Here is a 21,400-nt window from a genome sequence, read left to right on the forward strand (position 1 = left end):
ACAGACACACAATCTTTACACATCACATACACTGCATGCCACTGGATGAGAATAATGGTTCACTCCATGTAGATTTGACCATGATTACTACATATAATGTAGGACTGCAACTAACAATTATTTTCATTATCGAATAATCTGTTTCCTAGATTTAATTGTTCATAAAATAGTGAAACATGCTCATCACAATTTCCTAAAGCCAAAGAAAAGCAGCAAAATCAGCAAATCACAATTGAGAAGCTAGTAATAATGAATGTTCTGAATTTGTACTAGAAAAAAAATCACATAAATGATTAACTGATTATCAAAATAAGTGCCAATTCATTAATTAACTAATCAGTGAATCGATTAGTTGTTTCAGCTCTAATATAAAGCCTCCAAAAGGTACAGAAATTAGGGTGCCATTCTCTTATTCAAGCATAGTCAAGGTTTAAATTGTAACGTATGCCTTATTAGTGGTTAATACATCATTTATTAATGCTTTATAGACTTATAATAAACAATTAATTAGCGCAACGTTTGGGTTGCCATGTTGTGAAAGCACAGAGATGTTGTGTTCTCCCCTTGGGGGGGTCCCGACACTCCCTGCTGTGTTCTGACCACTGTAATAGCCATGCAGTCTGCAGTTGTAAATGTTTGTCAATAGTAAAGGTTCCTGGGTTTCTTACTTTTTAATAAGCCATCAGTTAGCTAAAAAGACAAAGCAAGTCATGGTAACAGGCAGATATACAAGAGCCTAGAGGATTTTTAAAAGGTGGCAACCCATTCATAATGTGAGATATGTTCAAGCAGATAAGAACAGCAGTGTGGAAGGGGGTATAGCTCAGTGGTAGAGCATTTGACTTCAGATCAAGAAGTCCCCAGTTCAACTCTGGGTGCCCCCTGCTCCACTACAGTGGCATTAACATTTTTTTTTTGTTCTGTGCTAAAGCTGAATTTCAAATAGTGTGTGCGGAATGTGGTGTACAGAAGCACATCTAACAGCAGCTCAGACGCCTCCTAGTTCAACTCCGGATGCCCCCTGAAACTGTATACATATAACTCATTACCACTTGTACCTTGTGCTGTCTCACAGGCCAAAAGGTGAGGGAATGGTGTTTATGTGCATAGCTCTGTTTTGAGTGTCCATGGCAGCCACTGAGAAGTAAACAGAGAAGATAACGGTTGCCAAAGTGAGAGAAGTTCGAGAGTGTGGAAGAAGGTGTGTATTTTTTCGATGTAACTTTTTTAAAACTCTCACCTATGTGCTTGCACGTTCATGGGAATTGCCATGTCTAAAATTGAAACCTCCTTTTAGAGGTGACACCTCTTTCTTTAAACAAAGATTTTGCTGCACTGTACTTGTAATCAAGGGCTATCCAACACCTTAGGAATAACTCAGAAAAAACAACAACTAGTAGAAGGTCACACAGCAACATTTAAATGATTAAACAACACACAACAAAGGGGAGAGGAAGAAGAGGAATAGTAATAAATCTATCTTATCTTGTCCATGTTATCACAGGATTTTGTTTGGTTTCAGTGAGACACAGCAGTGATGTGAAACAAAATGCTAACAAGCAGTGGAAAGCAGGAACAACCCCCCAGACAACAAAAAGAGAGCAAAAGATTTACAGACTTCAACACAAGGGTCAATTACTACATGCACACACATACACAAAAATGCACAAGTTCTTCACTTATTGATGAGATTGATTTCTTGTGCTCAGGGGTACTTTCCTGCCAGCTGAGGTATACAGGAGCTGATTAGAGTGGTGATTTATGACTGACCATGAATAATGGCTCTCTGAGCTCAGCTAGATTGACCTGAGAGGGGAGACACTGGGGACGCATGGCTAAAAGACAAATGGGTTAAGCAAGGTAGAGGGAACGAGATGAAGGGGGATATAAGAGCATTAGGCTGCTCCTGTACAGAAGCCTGGATTTACTGTGAAGCTCACTGTCTTGGGCCAAAGCAGACCTGAGACCTGCCAACTGTGCTCACCTCCCTCTGTTTTGTCAGGGCTGACTCTGTCGACGCTAACCATACAGAGGACAAACAGACATAAAGCGAGGTATTATTAGAACGAAAATCACAAACAGGTCCCTGAGGATATAATACAATGCAACAACACTAATGAGTAACTGATTAACAGCTGTCCTATTAAAGTCGTCCCTTTCTTAGCACCTGACATTTCACTTTAAACTATTTAATAGCTTAACTTCCTTCCCTGTGGCTAGTGTGAAAATGGTACTTATAGCATCATGAGTCGTGGACGTCTATTTAGTCTGTGACAATGAGTCAATCAGTTAGGAACATGCATGACTTCCTACTGAAATTAATTAGCATTGTGTAATGAAATGTGGCTCTCGCCCTGCGGCAGCAGGCTGTTTGAATCAGACATCTTAGAGGAGCAGCCATTGACTTCAGGATCCAAGCTCCATGTTGCTGCGTCCAATGGCAGCAGCTCCACACACACATGCTGCCAGGAAGGAGCGCACACAGAGGCCAAATGCCACTGCCAGCTGCAGTTGAATTTGTTTACTCCAGATAAGTAGAGACATCCTTGCCATCACAGTGACTGAACGCTGAGAAGACGATTTTGGCTGAGTTTGTGTGGAGGAAGAGGGGGGATGTCAGGGCTCAGGGCTCATGTTGGCATGAATGTGTGTGATTTAACACACATACCTACATGCACCCTTACGATGCACAGAGCAACTCCATATTCTAATTAAGGTTTCATTTGGGTTAAGCTGTTGACATGAACCCTCGATAATCTGCAACTGAGTCTCCCTGTTGACATGAATGATTCACTTAATACCAATATTCTTGTCCACCTGTGGTGTCTGGTCTGCAGACTGAGCTGTGTGTTGTCAGCTGCCCCCTCCCTCTTTGACTCCCTCTTTCTTTGATATAGATTACAATTTTTGGACTAAGATAATTTATTTCTCATGTATACATTTTTAAATGCATAAATGAGAAACCAAACTGGTTTCACATGTATTTTAAGACCAAACTGGCTCTTCATCAGATACAAACAAAGGGCCATAAAATACATATATTTATTTTCATATAATAAATATAAAGAAGATATAATAAAGGCAGCATTTCACGGTGATATATATGAGTTTGAGTTGCAGTTGGTCGAAAAGTGAAAGAAGTCAAATGTTTTCTGATTTTCTCGCATTTGAGGTTAAACTGTAACGTGCAATTAGTCAAATCAGGTTGTGATAATAGAAATACCCTAAAGAACGTCAAGAATGTAAATGTACTGAAGTCGAACCTGGGAAGAATACATTTTTTTTTTCACTGATGTCTTGCTTCCCTGAAATGTACATCACGTACATGTCATTTCTCTTTTTATAACAGCAGTTTGTTCATTGCCTTGAGGGGATAATTAACCCTCTGCTGGGAGCTGGTAGGGGTTAAGCATCTTGCTCAAGGATGCTTTAGCAGATCCTTCCAGTTGTGGGACACCAAATAAAAAAAAACATACAAATGTGCTGGCAGATACTGACCCTGACCCTGTTTCTTTTGGCAACTCCACAGGACATCATTCATATTTATATCCGGCCATGGCTGGGCCATGAATGACAGGGGACAAGGATCTCCCAAGCTATTATACTTTAATATCTGGGTAATAAGTCAGTGTCAAGTGCATATCCTTCATCAGCCATTATTCACTTTCATCTGACTGCGCCATGGACACTATCACTGCACTGCCACTGTGCTCGCCTTAAGGAGCAAAACAGGCTGACTGAGGACCCAAACTGCAGGAAGGGTCAAGGTTTATCAAAAGACAGTATTCAGAGACAGAGTTGATACAGAGTTCAGCCTGCATTCATCAAAATGCTTCACAGAGAGCCACAAATAAGTGACATACATGTCACTATAAATGACAGATTAATAGGTGAGAATCAAGAGGTAAATGGATAACAGTACACGGCAGTAACCCTACTTTTAGCCATGCTACCGGCATAGGTCTAGGGATGGCAATGTTGGTCCGTCACTTGGCCGGTCTGTCAGTCCAGACTAAAATATCTCTACACTTGTTGGATAGATTGTCATAAGATTTGTTAAAGACATTCATGACTCCCAGAGGAGGAATCCTATTAACTTTTCCTCTAACACCATCATGAGGTTTTGTATGAAAGGTCTCAACAACTACTGGATGGGTTGCCATGAAATTTGCTGCAGACTTTCATGTTCCCCTCAGGATAAATTGTAATAACTTTGGTGATCCCTTAACTTTTTATCTAGCACCATCATCAGATCAAAATTTCAATTTGTCCAATACTTTGGTTTATGACCAAATACCTGCAAAACTAAATACATTCCCATCAGCCTCAGCTGTACTTTGTGTTTAGTACTAATTAGCAATTCTTAGCATTTTAAGATGGCATAAGACAGAAGCCTGGTTAGGACAAGTTTCTCCAAAGTGTGCCTCTATGAAGAAATTTATCAGCCTTTAAGCAGGTAATTTTGTTTACTAAAGAATTTTTTTGTGCGTATGTGTTCAAGAGACAAAATGATTCAACTGAAGACGAGATTTTTCCTGATCTCTATATATCTGTTTCATCTCTTATTATCGCTTTAGGCAAAGAGTCAAAGTTGAAATAATTTGGTATGTGGGTATGCCATGAAAAGATCTGTGGAAAGTCTTAAAGTTCTGTTCACATACAGTAACTGCACTACTTCAAGAGCAGACAATTTCATACTAAATTTATGAACTGCTACCATATAAATCCCTAATTTCATGTAACACAACTACTCCCAAGAATATATAGTCTTTTGCTCTCTTTGTTTGCTGCTCTCAGTCCATGTTTTGTACTCAGAAACCCGTCCAGGATCCTTCTTTGTTATTGGTGGTTCAGGTGTCTTTTCTGTGAGCTGTCTTTTATTGAGAGTCATGGATTGGCCTGGTGTTTTGCTTAGTGTTTAGAGATCAAAACCAGAGACCACAATAAAGATGAAATGGAGGCTCAAAGAAACAGAGGAGGCAAGTCAACAGAAAGTTGCCAACATTAAGAATTGATTCACAGTTGCAGCCAAATTCAGCAGATGGTGAGTGAATGTAAACGGAACTGAGCAATCAAATTTCCTGCAAAACACTTAAAGGATGCAGAAAATAGGAGGAAAGAAAAGATTGAAAAAGCGTAAGAGGGCTGGAGGAGCATCGAGGGAAAGTACTGAATGACTGGAGAACAAAAAGAGCCCTTTTGCAGCAATATGTTCTTGTCTACAGTCACACTTGTTCCAATGCAACTTTAATCATCCAATCATGCTTGCCATGTCAACTGACAAGTCTGGTTGTGCAACAATTGGATTTTGCTCACACTGATATTGAATCTAAAACCCAGAAATGACAGAAGCCAGGCTCACATTGTCATCAACACAGTCTGGATGCCGTCCAACCACAATGAGAAAAAAAGCAACAAAAAGAGAAGAAAAGGGACAGAGAGAAAATAATGGAGCAACAGATTTAAATAGGCACAGGATCTGCACAAGAGCTATTTTGAGGCCAAGTTTAGACATTTAGCAATGTGATGTTTATAAAATCAGCTTGCTATGAGTTTTAAAAAATGTAACCACAGCGCATACCAAAAGAAATGCAAGAAAAACATAAGTCTGATTAAGAATTGCCTAAAGAAATAAACCACGCGATCTCTAAGCTGAGAGTATGGATTCCATAAATCGGTTGTTGCTAGAGACAAATCCTTTAGGATGTCTCACGGCCGAAGCACACAGTATATACAACAACCTGATGAAATCTCCTACATCACATTAAAGATCACACAGTGCTATGCTTACATTTGCCTACATCAAGTCGGACAGAGAAAAGTCTCTTCATGTTTAGGGCTATGTATGGCTTCTGTTATAATAAGATAAAATAAACATGAATATATAACGTAAGATGGAAAAATAATCTCCAAGTTATACCTCGGAGTCCAAGTTGTTTTGTATTCCATTCATGATACATAGAAGGGTTTACCTGCTATCCAGCCAGTATTATATAATATATATTGTGCTTTAAGTTATAATCCTTAAGATGGTCATGAAATCCAGCCCCATTTTTGATACTATTTATGGTCTGTATTTTTTTGTATTAGACATTCAGTGTATTTACATTCAGTGATTTTTACTCGATACAGTAGAGTGGCGGAGTCCGCCATTCTACTCTCAATTCAGATGCCTACCTAAGCACGAGGTATTCACAGGAACTGAAGTAATCCAGTGCAGTTTTATCTTTTATCTATTGATAACAGCCTCGCAGTGTACTGTTCGCTCTATTTACAGTGTCAGAGCTGTATTAAGTTGCTGCTAATGTTAATGCAAACTGACCATCCTACTGCCACTGATTCACATTAAAAGCATTTAACTTGTGAAACACAAGGCAGCTTTAATGGTGAATCAGCCACAAGAAATGCAATGAATTTGTCACTGTGGTTAGCAATTAGTTATCAAAAACGCATCTAAAAAATGAATAAAATGTGTCCTTGACAATGAACCCCTAACTGCTCCTGATGAGCAGGTCTGCCATCAGTGTATGAATGGGTGAATGTTGGCATGTGTTGCGCTTTGAGTCATCGGTAGACTATGCTATGTGCTAGATAAATGCAGCCCATTTACCATCTTCTGTTATATTCTGACAAAGTAGCTGCTTAAGGAGTGTTTGCTGTAGTACTAAACCATGGTTGCTGTTGTCACGGTAACAATGGGTGTCTAAATCTAAAATCTTAAGGATTACCACTTTAAAGACAAAGTGAATAAGAATATGTACTGAAAGGCATAAATCATCAGGGTTAGTGCACAAGACAGGTTCGCTGACCTCAGGGGGAAATGCTTTTCTGCTTTGAGGGTTGGACGACTGCTCCTGTGCTCCCATGCCAAACCAGAAACAGGGGCAGTGATGAGATCCAGAGACAGTCGCACTGTGCCAGCCGAGGAAGCTGCTGCTGCTGCTGCTCTCCCCTACGGCCTGCGCATACAATCACTAAGTCATTATCATTCTCAGAACAAACATGTTCTTTATGTAATCTTTATGTAAACGGTATGTCTTAGGGCTTCTTTAGGAGAGAGGCTCAGTTCCCTCGACTCCTAACTGCATTCAAGATGGTCCCGTGCAGCAGAGGCCCAAACCAATAATAAACAGAAAAGAAAAAGAAACCCAGAAGCAGCACAGCGCTATTTAAAGTTCGGCCTTAAGCATTTTCTGTCAAGTGAATCTTTTTTCCCCACCGTTTTTTTGTTTTAGACGTAGAGTCTCAAAGTGTTAGCCCGTAAGGCTATCATCAAGGCTACACTAGTAGCACGAGAGCATCTGTGCATGCCTTTGGGCTTTTTCCTACCCATCACACCATGGTGGGCTATGGCTCAGATAATCCTGAGGCCTTGTGGCCATGGAAACCCATTCATGTATGAATGTTACTTTGTTTAAACATGACTCCAGGAGAAGAGACAGAGAGGACAGGACAGGACTGTCCAGGGAGACACATCACATGTGGGTGATGTAAAAGGAAAGAAAAAAGCAGTAGGAGTCACTGCTTTGGTGTTTTGTTACCCTAAAAATGTGGAGACAACAGGAAGCAGACTCCTCAATTCATAAAGCACCAGCAACTTCTGTATTACAATGAATTATGGAAATCAATCACAATCAAATCACCCTGTCTAAAAAAGTAAACTGAGCAAGAGATGAACAAAGAAGAAGAAAACAGTCAGGCTTGACATTGATTATCTCCCTAACTACGAAGATTCTAATCAGTAAAACATTTAGGACTGAAACAATTATTTCCATTATTGAATAATTTGCTGATTATTTCCTCAATTCATCGATTTCATCCACATTCAGTGGGGTTCTCTTGTCTGTCACTACCTTTTTTCTCACGCTATTCATGCACCTTCTCAAAAATCAGAGAATGGCAGAGATGTAATTTTAAGGGTAAATGGAAATACAAAGATTGTTTTCCTCATTAATTACTCTGTTATTTTCTTTATATAATATTTTGTTCATTTTGTTTATAAAATGTCGTAAAAATGTATTTTGTTTTATCTGACCATTAGTCCAAAACCCAAAGATAATCTGTTTACTTTCACATATGAAAAACATCATATCCTGACATTTGTGAAGCTGGAATCAGTGAATTAAAAATTACTGAAATAATAAACTGATTATCAAACAGTTGCTGATTAATTTTGTTTCAATTAACAAATCAACTACGTGATTAATCATTTCAACTGTAAAAAATGTAATAATTTTATGACACCAACTATAGTACCAGTTTGTTTTGAATAAAACTTATTTCATAAAGCTAAAATGATTGGATACACAAGGACAGACAGACCTTCTGTTATTACTGAACCATCTGGGCCACACAGTTTATAAAACACTTTTAGACATGTCAGAAATATGTCAGGAAATGATCTCTTATTAGAGCGATAATACCTGTTATGGTTAAAAATTTTATCTAACCTTAATCCAGACTCTGCCTGCAACATAACCTCAAAACCTACTCTAGTTATTTCCAAGGCTCCAGTTAAGCTCCAGTTAAATCTAGTCTAAGATATGAGGTTTCCACAGGAGACTATATAAACACTGAGCATGACCCTGGGGCATCTTAGTGTCTGGAGGAACATGTTGTATATGGAACAGCGGCTAAAATTAACCCTGTGTTAGCTTCTCAAGCTTTTTATGAGTGTCATGTCTTGTATTTGCTCAATTGAGTGAAATTATTCTCTAAGACATCTAAAGAGCCTCCACTCTGCTGGTTCACATGAGAAAAGGCATAAACAGTTTCAAAAAACAACACATTCATGAAAGAGACTAAGCTGCTGGGGTTTACCTGCTAATATGACTCAATTTTTGTATTAGCAAAGGTGGAAATAAAATAAAAAAATACAAAAAATGCTTTAATAGAGAGAACTAATTGTAAAGCTAATTCCATGATAAACATCCTAAAAACAACAAATTCCTTTTTGTAGTGGAAAAAAAAGGTTCACACTCGTTTTCATTTATCATGAGTTAAATAATTAACTCCGTGACCCAGTAACGGAGGTCATGACCTTTTGCAGTATGGTAAGCAGTGGCAGGCAGGGAGGAAGAGGGTGGAGGGTCTGCAACAGCTGACGCAGCACTGATGAAATGGGAGTAATATAAGCATTTGGTTATCGTTATGGTGAATCATTACTACATGGGCAACAAAAATACCCTTTCCAGAATTAAATTTCTGACTTCAAGCGACCTTCCCTGTGTCCACAACAGCTTAGGGTTTTCTCTGCTCTGTGGTCCAGTGTTCCTCGCGTTTCTGCATGTTTTTGTGCATCAGTGTATATGTGTGTGTGTGTGTGTTCCTGCCTCAGTGTGTGGCGGAGTGTGCCAGGCAAGGCGGTGACAGGGTGTCGACCGCGGTCTCTGAACCTGGCTGCTCTGCTTAGCTCCGCCAGTGACAGAGAGCGAGGGCGACATCGCCCGACCATGGCTGCCCCAGCTGGGCCAATCAGGCGTGAGCGCTCATGGACAGATCAGCGCATGCCTTCCGCCGTGTGCAGCGCTGTGGCACAGATCCCCTTATGGATTCTAATATGTTCTCCACAGTGTCAGTAGCGCTCTGCTGATCACTCGTGTGTGTTTGTTCAGATAATGAAGGTGACTCTGTGTGTTTAATGAAATCTCTGCGCACTCCTTCACTGCACCTATGTTGATAGTGTTTCAAAGGATTACACAGAGTCACATGGCTGAACACTGAGGGTTTGTGAAAACTTTAAACACTTTAAACTTTGACTCCTATGGGTTTCAGAAAGTTGAAACCAGTAACTGTATTTTGGGCCTGAAGCTGATTTTTTTTATTGTGTTACCATAAAAATATCCAAAATAACACACGTAATAAGTGCTTCCCCCAGGATGTTGTTCTTACAAGGCTGGAAAAGTCTGTTCAACACCATTTAAACCTTTAAAACTCTCCTATGAAACTGATGAAGTGCAAATCTAAGTGTAAATTGAGACTAAATTTCCAACAAGCCTGAATCAATAAATGAATGAATCCAATAAAATGTTATTGGAGCCTTTATAGATTGGTGGGATGTAACTAAGTACATTCACCAACTACAGCACTTAAAGGTCCAGTGTGTAACATTTAGGAGAAGCTACTGGCAAAAATGGAATATAATATTAATAATAATCTTTTCATTGGTGTATAATAACCTGAAAATAAGAATTGTTGTGTTTTCATTACCTTAGAATAAGCTGTGTTTATCTACATAGGGAGTGGGTCCCCTTCCACAGAGGCCACCATGTTACACCGTCATGTTTCTACAGTAGCCCAGAACGGACAAACCAAACACTGGCTCTAGATAGGGCCATTTGCGTTCATGAGTATCGCGGCCACTGTAGTTTCTCCAAACGCTTGGAAGGCGAGTGTGATGTGAGCAGTATTCAAATGGTTGCAAACTGCAATTTCACCACTAGATGCCACCAAGTCCTACATACTGGACCTATAAGTAAAATTTAGAGATACTTCTACTTTACTTGAGTATTTCCATTTTATGCCTCCTTATACTTATACTCCACTACATTAATGAGGCAAATATTGTACTTTTTACTCCCCTACATTTATTTGACAGCTGTAGTTACTAGTTACTTTCTAGATGGCAGAAGATTTTACATACAAAACATATGATCAGTTTACATGATGCATTCTTACAGATTAAGTGCCCAACATATACAAAGTAGTTTAAATGAGCTCCTTTACAACATTAAAATACTGCTCAATACTGCTCAATATGTCAATGCATCTGTAATAATAATCCAATAATATAATATATTACTCACAGGGGCTATTATGCTACATAATGAGTACTTTTGATGCCCTAAGTACATTATGCTGAAAATACTTATGTACTTATGTTTTCAATACAGGACTTCTGCTTGTAATGCAGTGTTTTTAAATGATGGTATTGCTACTTTTCCTTAATTAAGATAATTGCATACGTCTTCCACCACTGTGTAGTTTCGGTCTGGAAGGAACCTCGATCATCAACCTCCAACCTCCTACAGGATATAATGAAGTATTTAGTTTAACTCAAGACCCATGAGAGTTATTTCTGACATATGGTGCCTACTTTGGTGTAGTTCTACATAAGAAGTTATGTTTTTTGTTTATATTGAACAGAACTGTTCAGTTTGTTTACTGTCTAATGTCATTAAAAGTGTGACAGACTGCAGCTGCAAATTTGGACCTTCTTTCTAGCGTGCTGCTAAGTTACAGCACAACACAGAGCTTTAAATGCACAATTCGTAATCCAAATGTAAACAAAAGTGTAGCCACATCACCACAATTCAACTCAAAAAAAAAATTGAAAAGGATCAATGTTGTTGTCTGTTGTTTCCAACAACAGACAACAACAAATCCTGAGTTATTAATATTTTCCAATGCTGCTAAATGTTTGTTGACATCAGTAAATATATGTATATGTTTTCAATAAAGCTGAAAAGACTAGTGGAATAATAATTTACACGATTGGCAGAAAATTCATGAGCAACTATCTTGATAAGGCTCTGGGAAATTACGATTGGGCATTTTTCAATATCTTATGACATTTTATTGACAAAATGATTCATAACTTATAACTGAGAAAATAACGAGCAGGTTAACTGATAATTAAAATAAGCGGCAGTTACAGTTTTCAATAATGATTAGTAGAGAAACGTGCAAAAGCACTCACTTCCATCAATAAGTGAAATGCATTTATGGTATATGATAACATACCTGTAATTCATATACTAGGAATACACTTAACCTACTCTGACAACACGAGATGAAGCAGAGTGACCAGATAAAAGTGAAACAACAGGTATGAGTCACATGAACACACAGTCAGCTGTGTAGAAGCCCAAATGTTTCCTCACCACTACTGAACCCAGGAATGTGACTAAAACCGAGAGAAAGGTTGTGTCATTCGAGACTGACAGTGAATGAAAGGCATCTCTCTGCCTTCAGTCCTGTCACAATTGTGGCGCCGCCCCTCTGGTGACCCGAGGAAGCAGCATAAGACCTGTCACCCCGAATCACAGCCTGGGCCACGACAGCCAGGCTCATATGTAAATGTGTCAGCATGCACAAATTCGTGAGTCTGACATATCAGTTTGAATATGCATGTTCAACACTGACTGGAGTGTAAACATGCAGGGCTCAGTACATCTGTGTGCATGTACATGTGTGTGAGTGTGTGTTTCCAGGCACACAGTTTGGATGTATGAGCTGATCCTGGTATGTTATAGTGACATTCCCAATGGGAAGGAGCCTCACGACTGTTTTCATTTGCTAGACTGCCCATATCGCTTCATGAGTACAAGCTGGGTGGAAGTGACATCTGATTTCATCCACACTCAGTGGGGTTCTCTCTGTCTGTCTCTATCTTTTTCTCTTACTGTTCATGTCCCTGCTGCTTACGATTTACTGCTTTTCTCTGTTTCATATCATTGTAAATTACTTAAACTTTGTTTGTTTGACAGACAAGATAGAAAATGTACAAACATCACTTTGGGCTCTGGGGACTCGAGATGAGACTTTGTCATTTATGTTGGTTAATGCGGAGAAATTATCACTTGTTAATGAAAATAATCATTAGTTGGAGCCCTAGTGTCACTATCAAAGTGAACTTGATTACTTTGAATGAATAGAAAATTAGAGTTGCAACAAACTGTTGTTTTCATTATCAATTCATTTGTCTATTATTTTTTTTTCGATGAATCTATTAGTTGTTTAGTCTCTAAAATGTCAGAAAATGGACAAAAAAATATCAGAGCCCAAAGTGACGTCTTTAAATTTCTTGTTTTGTTTGACCAACAGTCCAACCCCCCCGCTAAAAAAAACTATTTATACTGATTTAAAACAGAAAAAAAACAGCAAATTCTTAGATTTGGGGAGCTGAAACTGGCAAATGTTTGGCATTGTGCTTAATAAATATGTTTTAATGATTAAGCAATTAATAGGCTGATTGTTTCAGCATTATGGTAAATAAATGCAGTTAGAGTCTGTACTCGACACTTCTTTTCTCATTTTTTGCAATTAAAGCCTCAGAGATCTGCTCTGGCGTCACAGAGACACGTGCACCGCAACACAACTGGAAACATGCCTGTTTGCAAAGGGTCAGGGCCGACCGCGGGGCTCGTTTTCCTGAGGAGTCATCCTGAGTCACAGAGAGCACTACACAACCCTCCCCCGCTCATCGTAATGTTTGGAGTCTCCCCTAAAATATCAGGTATTTTGGACATAAAGCATGCTCAGCTGTACTCTACTTACAATCCAGTTTTAATCTTCACAATTATCTAAAGACACGCGGTCACATCTCTGTAGCCTCACCAATTATTTTCATACCAATGTTACGGAACAAATTTCACTGTATTCGTTCAATCTTATTGATAAAACTATTCACCCAGAAAATTACCATTTGCTCAATCCAGAAATAGTTCCACCACATCAACTAAATCCATAAATTACATCCATACTGTACTTTCAAATGGCCCCATCAGTACAGCTGAACCAAAGTTCCTACTTTAAATAAGAGGAAAATATGCACTTAGGGAGTAAAAGTGGGTACATTTGATGACCTCTAACAATTCTAATCACCTGTAATTACAAAGAGAGCAAAGCACCTTCCCTCTGCTCTTACCTTAATGTCGTTTACATGAACTGGCAACCAGAAAATGCAGAGCACAGTACACAGTGTCAAGCAGAGGGAATCAAGACGAGTTGGCAGGCATAAAGACACAGTTTTCCCTCTGTGTGCTGCACTCTGAGGATTAAGGCTGGCAGTGTGCTCGCATCTGCTAAACAAGATATAGACATAATACCTTGATATTTCCTGTTGCACAAAGCCAGTTAGAAAAGGCAACAGTGGTGAAGGATCTCCCATCATCTCCACATATTTCCCAACTCATCCACAACACTGCACTCACCAATCACTCACATATACTTTTTTGAGATGCCAGCCACATAACATGTTGACTCTTTGTGCTGCAAAACACCTGCTCCTCATATACAAGTGGGTATGTTTTTGATGTAGTGGCTAAAAGCATAAAATTTACCTCTTACTGTACTGGTTCCACATCACACATTCTGAAGGCAAGAATTGGGAGAAACAGGAAGTGAATTACTCCACTTATTCAAAATAGCTGCCTATAAAGCATGTTATTGACTTAAACACATCCCGAAGACATTTCACTTGACAATTATGATAATTGTAAATGTCTGATTTGATTGCAAGTGATTAACATAAAAAACATTTAAATAACAGCATAAAGGTAGAGAATTTGGTACACATAATATTCTGGTGATATTTAGAGATTAAATGATTTTTTATGGTAAAAATGAGGCAATTTAGGATTCAAAATATCATCTATGACTGATGCTGGTGAATACTATATATTTCTGAATACTATATATTTCTGCATTATGTACATCTGGCGGAGCTTTCATGTTGATGTTATCTTGGATAGGACTGGATGGGAACAAACACTGCAGTTTAACATGACATTAAACGTGTGCAATTCTGTGTTTGTATGGCAATAAGAACCCCTAGCATTTGTATTTCCATTTATATGTACAATGTAAGATGAAACCATGATGCCCGATGCATTCTGCTCTTGAAAAGTCTCTTACAGGTTGCAAGCAAATCTACTGCAATTTTAATTTAAAATACCATTACTTAATATAACCCCCAGGAGTATTATTGTAGCTTTTAACCGTAAATTGAAAGAGGTAAAGAATAATAAATTCTACAATATATGGCAATATTGACTTTCCTTGCATCATAAGTCATTAAGAATTCAATAGTATGGTATTTAAGCCAAAGTATCATAAAGCTCTGTATTGCTGTGTGCATCAAGACTGATGAAAATACTTATGTGATTCCTTCATGATATGAGATTTGTTTGAATGACACTAACATGTTGAAAATTTTGAGCATGGACTTTGCAGTGGTGGAATGTAAGTAAGTGCATTTACTTAAGTACTGTACTTAAACACAGATTTTGGATACTTGTACTTTATTTGAGTACTTCCATTTCATGGTACAATTCAGAGGGAATATTGTACTTTTTACTCCACTGCATTTATTTGACAGCTTTAGTTACTTTTCAAGATCAAGATCTTACAAGCAAAACACATGATGGCTTTATAAAATATGGTGCACTAAAAGATTAAACTACCCAACAGTATGACGGTGTAGTCCCTCATTCATCCAGGAGTGTTCTATCGTAGAAAAGGTTTCAGTCGTAGTCATCTGGACACTGTTTTCAGAATCAAGACGTTTCGGCTCCCATCCGGGAGTTATTCTCAATTCTGAAAAGTGGTCCGGGAACTCAGAGACCAAACCTTTTCTACCCAACAGTATATAAAATAGATACAATTAGCTCCACTTCGACCAACTACAACAGTAAAATGCAACATGTTAATGCATCAGTAATAAAAATTCAAATAATATAATGTGTAATAGTATAATTAACATAGGGGCCTTTTCTTTTTGCTACTTGGAGCACATGTTGCTGCACAGCTTTGTCAGTGTTGCTATTCTCTACTTATTAAAGAGCCATTTTTGGGCACCTTTTCTTGGATGGACTCTTTTTGGATCACTGAGGAAACACAGCTGCAAAATGTTCTGTTTTATATTTACTATTGGATATGTTATCAATCAACTTACCAGCCAGCTAAGAGGCTATGTAACATTTCTTAGACTTTTCTAGGACGTCTTCTGATCATTTAGTAAATATCCATGCATGATTTACCACTTACATCTGCCAAGTCATGAGTTTTTGGTAGCAGTGTCTCCAACAGTGCAATAATACAGAAAATGCTGTATATTTTAAATGAAAAGAGGACAGGAGAACATTGGTCATGATACTAACTGAAGTGATGGGGCATTTCCTTGCTGCCACACAGAATCTGCTCCTCATCTCTCTCTCAATGCTGGAGTGCATAGGGGTTGACTTCCCCTCCTCCCATAGTGGTACAAATTCAAGCTCTTCCAATCCACAAGGAGTGAAATAATGGTCTGGGTGGATGTGGGGGTAACAAGGTGGGAGGGGTATCGGGCAACAGAGATGGACTGCCTCGCAGAAATAATTTCACATACAGAATGCGTTCATTAAACCTACAGTATGCAAGACTGTAAAATGCCAAAACCGCACTTACTGGACGGAAATAAAGAAGAAGGAATGGAGGGCAAATGGAGGTAGATATGCTTCTACTGGCAGATTACCAAAGAATAAATTCTGAATAAATACATAGCATCCATATGTTATGTAGAAAGCAAGCATCATTCACTAGCACTAAGCTCTTTCAGTTGACAATATCCCAATCCATCACAATGACTTTAGATATAGCGAGAATTTTCTGAAGCACACGGGCGAAAACTCATTATTATGGTGGCTCATATTTGAGCCATTGTTGCTGTGGCGTTGACAAATGCTCCACACAGAAACCAATGTGGCATATTTCAAAGACATCCAGCACAATGAAACAGTTTCTCATCATGGGGAATAATGCTGCTGGTGCTCCCAGGTTAACTGCTCTGAGTGGTGGGAGTGTTTCTTTTGATATATTGACTTCAGAAATGATGAGATAATCACTGAATCAGGGAATATGTGTATGAAAGGGCTGTCAAAGCAATAGTTAGCACATTCTGTTGTAAGAGATGTAAAAGGCTTTTAGAGCTGGAGCACCATGGGTAAAGGCACCAGCACCATCATTGATAAATACAGTCCTGAAAGTGTTTTTATATGCAGAGCTGCACAACATTAGCACATATTAAAGATTATTTTAATTATTTCTACCTGGGATGGTAGTAATGTTATGTTCTGTTGGCAACTATTTAGTTAAAGACAATTTATTAAGCAAATAACCTGGTATATTATAATAAGCACTACTGTTGATGTTTGTCATCCTATTTTAAATAATTCAGCTCTATAGCTTTTGATAATGGGAGCCTGCATGCTATATTACAGCACTGTTCAACACAAATCACTGCAAAAGCCCTAAAACTAAAAAACAAATTGTAGGCAAATCTTTTCAACCCTGGTGTAATATATTCATTATTAATTCATCTCAAGAGTTTACCAATAAAGTCATTATAAAGTCTGCATGTACTTCCACTAATTTGAACAGCTCCTGCAGGATTTAACCAAATCCCGAGGAGAATCCCTGCACCGCCCATCTACACCATGTTCCTGCTGAAATGGTTTGAGAACAAAAGATTATGAGACACTGTGGCTCAGTCTCAAAACTTCATTCGCATTGCTTTTTAAGGCTAAAATTGTATTTAATTTGAAAATGATGGACAGGCCAATGGACTCGAAATTAGCAGCTTATGTCAATTAGACGCGCCGGTCGCAGCTGCTTCCCAGAGAAGTTGCTCTCTTGTTGCTCACAGCTTGGCCCTGACCAACGTGCTACACATGGAAAAAATATAGAAAATCCAGTGAAAATTAAAACAGTAATGAACTACAAAGACGCAACCGTCATCTGTGCGTTATGGTACCAAATGGTGTGTCCATGAGCCCCGACATTCACTCTCACCAGGGCTTCCATTGGGTTAGAAATTAGCCACAGTAATGACAAAAATGGAAATATCATTACAATATTGGGAATTAACAGACAAATTCTTACCGCTATGCGAGTCTGTGAAGATGCTTTAAGATATAAGATGATCCTTGTTTTGGGAGGGGATAGTCGTTTTGGACTTGGTGAGGTCCAAACTTGAATCCCGACGTTGATAATCGGCTCCACTTCTCCCGGGAGGAAGCAGCGGGGTGTTTCACTGATGTCTTTTTATTTTATCTCACAGCATCACTACGAGACGTGTAAGCATTCTTTGTCCATTCCCGCCACACTATTCTGCCTTCGGTCGAGGAACGTCGATTAACTATGTGGTCTGCTGCGTAAAACCGGTGCCAAAATTCCTGCGGGCCCACTCCGTTACAACGATGCTAGACAATAGTCTGGTCATTTTGGCAAGGACTGAACCTCCTCCGCTGCCAAAAACAGTTGCATCGGTTGATTAAAACCAAATCTCGGGAGGTAATTTGTTCATATCGCCGTGACTGGCTCGAGAATGTGGTAATAAATATGTCAATCGCTCACATGTGCCAGTTATCTCCGGTATTGTCTTTGAGGTCCCTCATCTTTTTCTGCTTCGCAGGAGGAGTGGACAGTGGAGTTGCCGATCTGTTGATCACTGGAGGTCCACCTACATCCAGCGGTGTCTTTGTTGCGTATTTATCAGGACCGGGCTTTCCGCCGTGTGCCACATACAGTCTGACACTGGCTGAATGGGGGTCTAGTTGACTGACAGCTGGATTCTCTGACTGAAAGCAAGGCGACCCGTCTTTGCAGGGGAGCAGTAAAGCAGGATGTTGCGCGTACGCGTCTTTGACAGTGCGCGCACCCGACAGGTCACAAATCGTGGGTCCGTAAACATCTGCCTGAAAGAAAGGGCAATGAGCCAATTTTAAACAAACCCTCCACTTTGTGTTTGTAGCTCATATTGTGCTGCTTCTCAGAAATCAATATTATTTTCTCAGAGCATTCCCACTGAAGCAATAATGAATAATGGGATTGGGATTTTAACAGCTAAGGTGTCATTTTAAGATCATAATCATATACTTTTATAGGCTAATATTTGTATAGTGTTACTTAAAAATGTACTACTGTAGGTAGTTTTGTGTGTTTGGTATGTGGTGACTTCACTGCTTCACGTTTTACCCTCAATTACAAAATGTTGAGCTGGTTCACATTACAATATTACAATGAACAGTTACAATCAGTTTTTTTTTATAGTAAGCCAGTTTGGGCCAAGCTGAGCAATTTTAAGAACTTTACAAAAAGCATAAAACAAAACGAGAGCGAAAACAAAGAATAAAATGAAATAAAATAGAAATAATACTGGTAGAAAAAGCATGATAAGTTACAGTGCAGTCAAAGAGCAGTGAAATGGAAGTTTTAACAGAACAGTCTCTTCTCTGAACATAATTGGCTTTGGTCTGGTTTGATCTGGTCTAGTTTGGTTTGTGGTGGCCTCCAAAGCTTGGATAAAGTGCAGATTTGATGAGTTTAGTCCATTGGATGGAAAACAAAGTGGCACCATTTGACGACCCATGACAAAAATGACAGATTGCACCACCAGGCCGCAAACCATATTCCACGGAAATGACTGAAGCACACAGTGTCCTTCAATGTATGATGTCTGTGATTCCATAGTCAAAAGGGCTTCCTGCTGAGAAATTAGTGGAAATGATGGGGATCAATCCAGGAGCTTTACCATTTGTTACCGGCTCACTGTGTGAGGGCCCGAGTCTGGTCTCAATCTGCTTTTGTGGAAGGCCTCGAGCAAGGGAACACATATGGCTCATTTGGCAAATTGAAACAGCTAGTTGCTTTGAGTTTGCAGCTTGATTGTTCTAAAGCAGAATTGCTCATAAAACCCCTATTCTGCAGCCCTCTCAGGCACCCGTCCATGCACAGCCTCAATCAGTCTGTGAGCTAAACTCTGAGATGGATTGACTTCTGAATCCTCTAATCTCTGTGATTAGAGAATGATTCAGTATTGTGGGTCCTTCAGGTGCCCTAGGGTGCAGGACTCACACAGTCATGTGGTTGTGTTTTTTTTTTTGTGAGTCTGCTCACAGCTCAGACCTTGCCGGGCCTCAAATTGTCACTGACCTGCTGGGCAGTGATGGCGCCCTCCTGTTTCTGTAGGATAGGCTACATTTGACTATTCAAGAGGGAGATGTCAGAACATATATGATGCTCTTTGATAAATGGAGAAAGCAAGGATATGTTCAGGGCAGAGGTTAGAAACTTTTGAATGGGGGCCGCGACACTGGGGCACACAAGAGAGGGCATATTTGTTAAATGAGTAAAAATGTGTTAAGACTAATTTAAAGCTCTTGTTCTCTGTAATAATAAACTGTAAATTATTTATAGCTACATTATTTATTCAGTGTAATAAATTAATGAAACTTTAAATATTATAATACAAAATAATATCAATAAACAGCTGCTATTTGTAACTCCAAACATCCTACAGATATGGACAAATTATGAGACAACGGGCCCCTGGGCACAGACATGTAAAAGGCCCTCCATCCTTCCTCTAAAGGAGAAAGACACCCAGACTCAAGAAGCCGTGTCATTTTATGTCTCTTTTAGGTCGTTTTGCTTCTCTTTTTGGTTGTTTTGTGTGACTTTCCAACAAGAAATGCTGACAGTCACTTGATAAAGAGGCTCTGTTCTGGTAGGCCTGTTCAGAAATCCATCCATGATACTAACAAGCCAACTACTTATCACCCTCTGACTCTGGTAGCGGGGAGCAGCAGGGAGCCGCCCCTAGATATATTCTCACTTTACCTCAAGTCATTCACAACCTGCAGACAATTTTTGGAGTCATGACATTGTTTGGAGGCTTGGTCAACCTTCATTATCTCCAGTCAGCCCGTATATATATATATATATATATATATATATATATATATATATATATATATATATATATATATATATATATATATATATATATAATGATGGCTATAAGCAGACTGTTAATATGAAATTGCCTGACTGGACTCTACATGCCTGTAGCTTCCTACTCTGGGCTGGATGTTCTGGAGGGAAAGGTCTGCTTGTGATGTTAGCAGGAAGAGACAAGTGTGATTGAGTCACAGACACATGACAGAGAGGTGTGTAGGTGCAGAGAGACAGGACAAGATGAAGAAGAGGTAAGAGCAGAGGACAGACTTATTGCAGGAAAAGGTGAATGATGAGGTGGTTGAGAGCAGATGGAGGTGGAGAGGAAAAAGGAAAATGCCTTGACTTGCAGGAGGAGGGTGCCCCTAGCCGACCCTATACCGAGGCAGAGTCTTGCTCCTGTCTATATTTAGCACAGGGACCACAGATTGTAAAGAGTGCTCGGGGGGCCTTGTGTTCAGACCGGCAAGAACTGCTGCCATCCGTCTCAGCGCCTGGGGCCAGGCACGATCCCGGCTCACGCCAGCACAAGGGAGGAGTGATGGGACCGTGTCATCTGAGTGCGTTTACTTAACACATGTGCAGAGTTGATCACATTCTGTCAGAGCAGATGCTTTCAAAACACAGGATACAAACCCTGAAAGCATCTGCATGTTGATTCCTTGATGAGTATAGTGTCATCACTGCACTTAGCTCTTCCAAATGGTGCGTTCATGTTTCCAGCAATTCCTCAATCTCTTCATTTCATCCTTCCCCTAAGCATTTGTAAAGGGCACAGTATCCCCCATCACCATCTACCCACGTCTGCTGAAATAAAAAAAAAAATCTCTTGTCTCGCTGGAGAGGATTGACATTCAGTCCAAATGTCAAAGCAGCTCAAGCCATTTTTGACTCTTCTTGTCCC

The 21,400-nt window shown here is 39.4% G+C and overlaps 1 protein-coding gene across 4 annotated transcripts in view; it reads right to left on the reverse strand.

The window, feature by feature from the left end:
* gjc1 (gap junction protein gamma 1) overlaps window positions 1–18,401 on the reverse strand; it is a 45,501-nt gene extending 27,100 nt beyond the window's left edge. For 2 of the 4 annotated variants that reach the window (XM_044181447.1, XM_044181449.1), the window contains exon 1: window positions 17,641–18,401. The gene's annotated coding sequence lies outside the window, so the exon portion shown is untranslated. Of the gene's footprint in view, window positions 1–6,809; window positions 6,960–14,063; window positions 14,095–17,640 lie in introns of all 4 variants that reach the window. The other 2 variants (XM_044181450.1, XM_044181451.1) reach the window with 2 other exon arrangements.
* Window positions 18,402–21,400: the final 2,999 nt, after the last annotated feature.

The sequence above is a fragment of the Siniperca chuatsi genome, linkage group LG21, assembly GCF_020085105.1.
Source record: "Siniperca chuatsi isolate FFG_IHB_CAS linkage group LG21, ASM2008510v1, whole genome shotgun sequence".
Lineage (NCBI taxonomy): Eukaryota > Metazoa > Chordata > Actinopteri > Centrarchiformes > Sinipercidae > Siniperca > Siniperca chuatsi.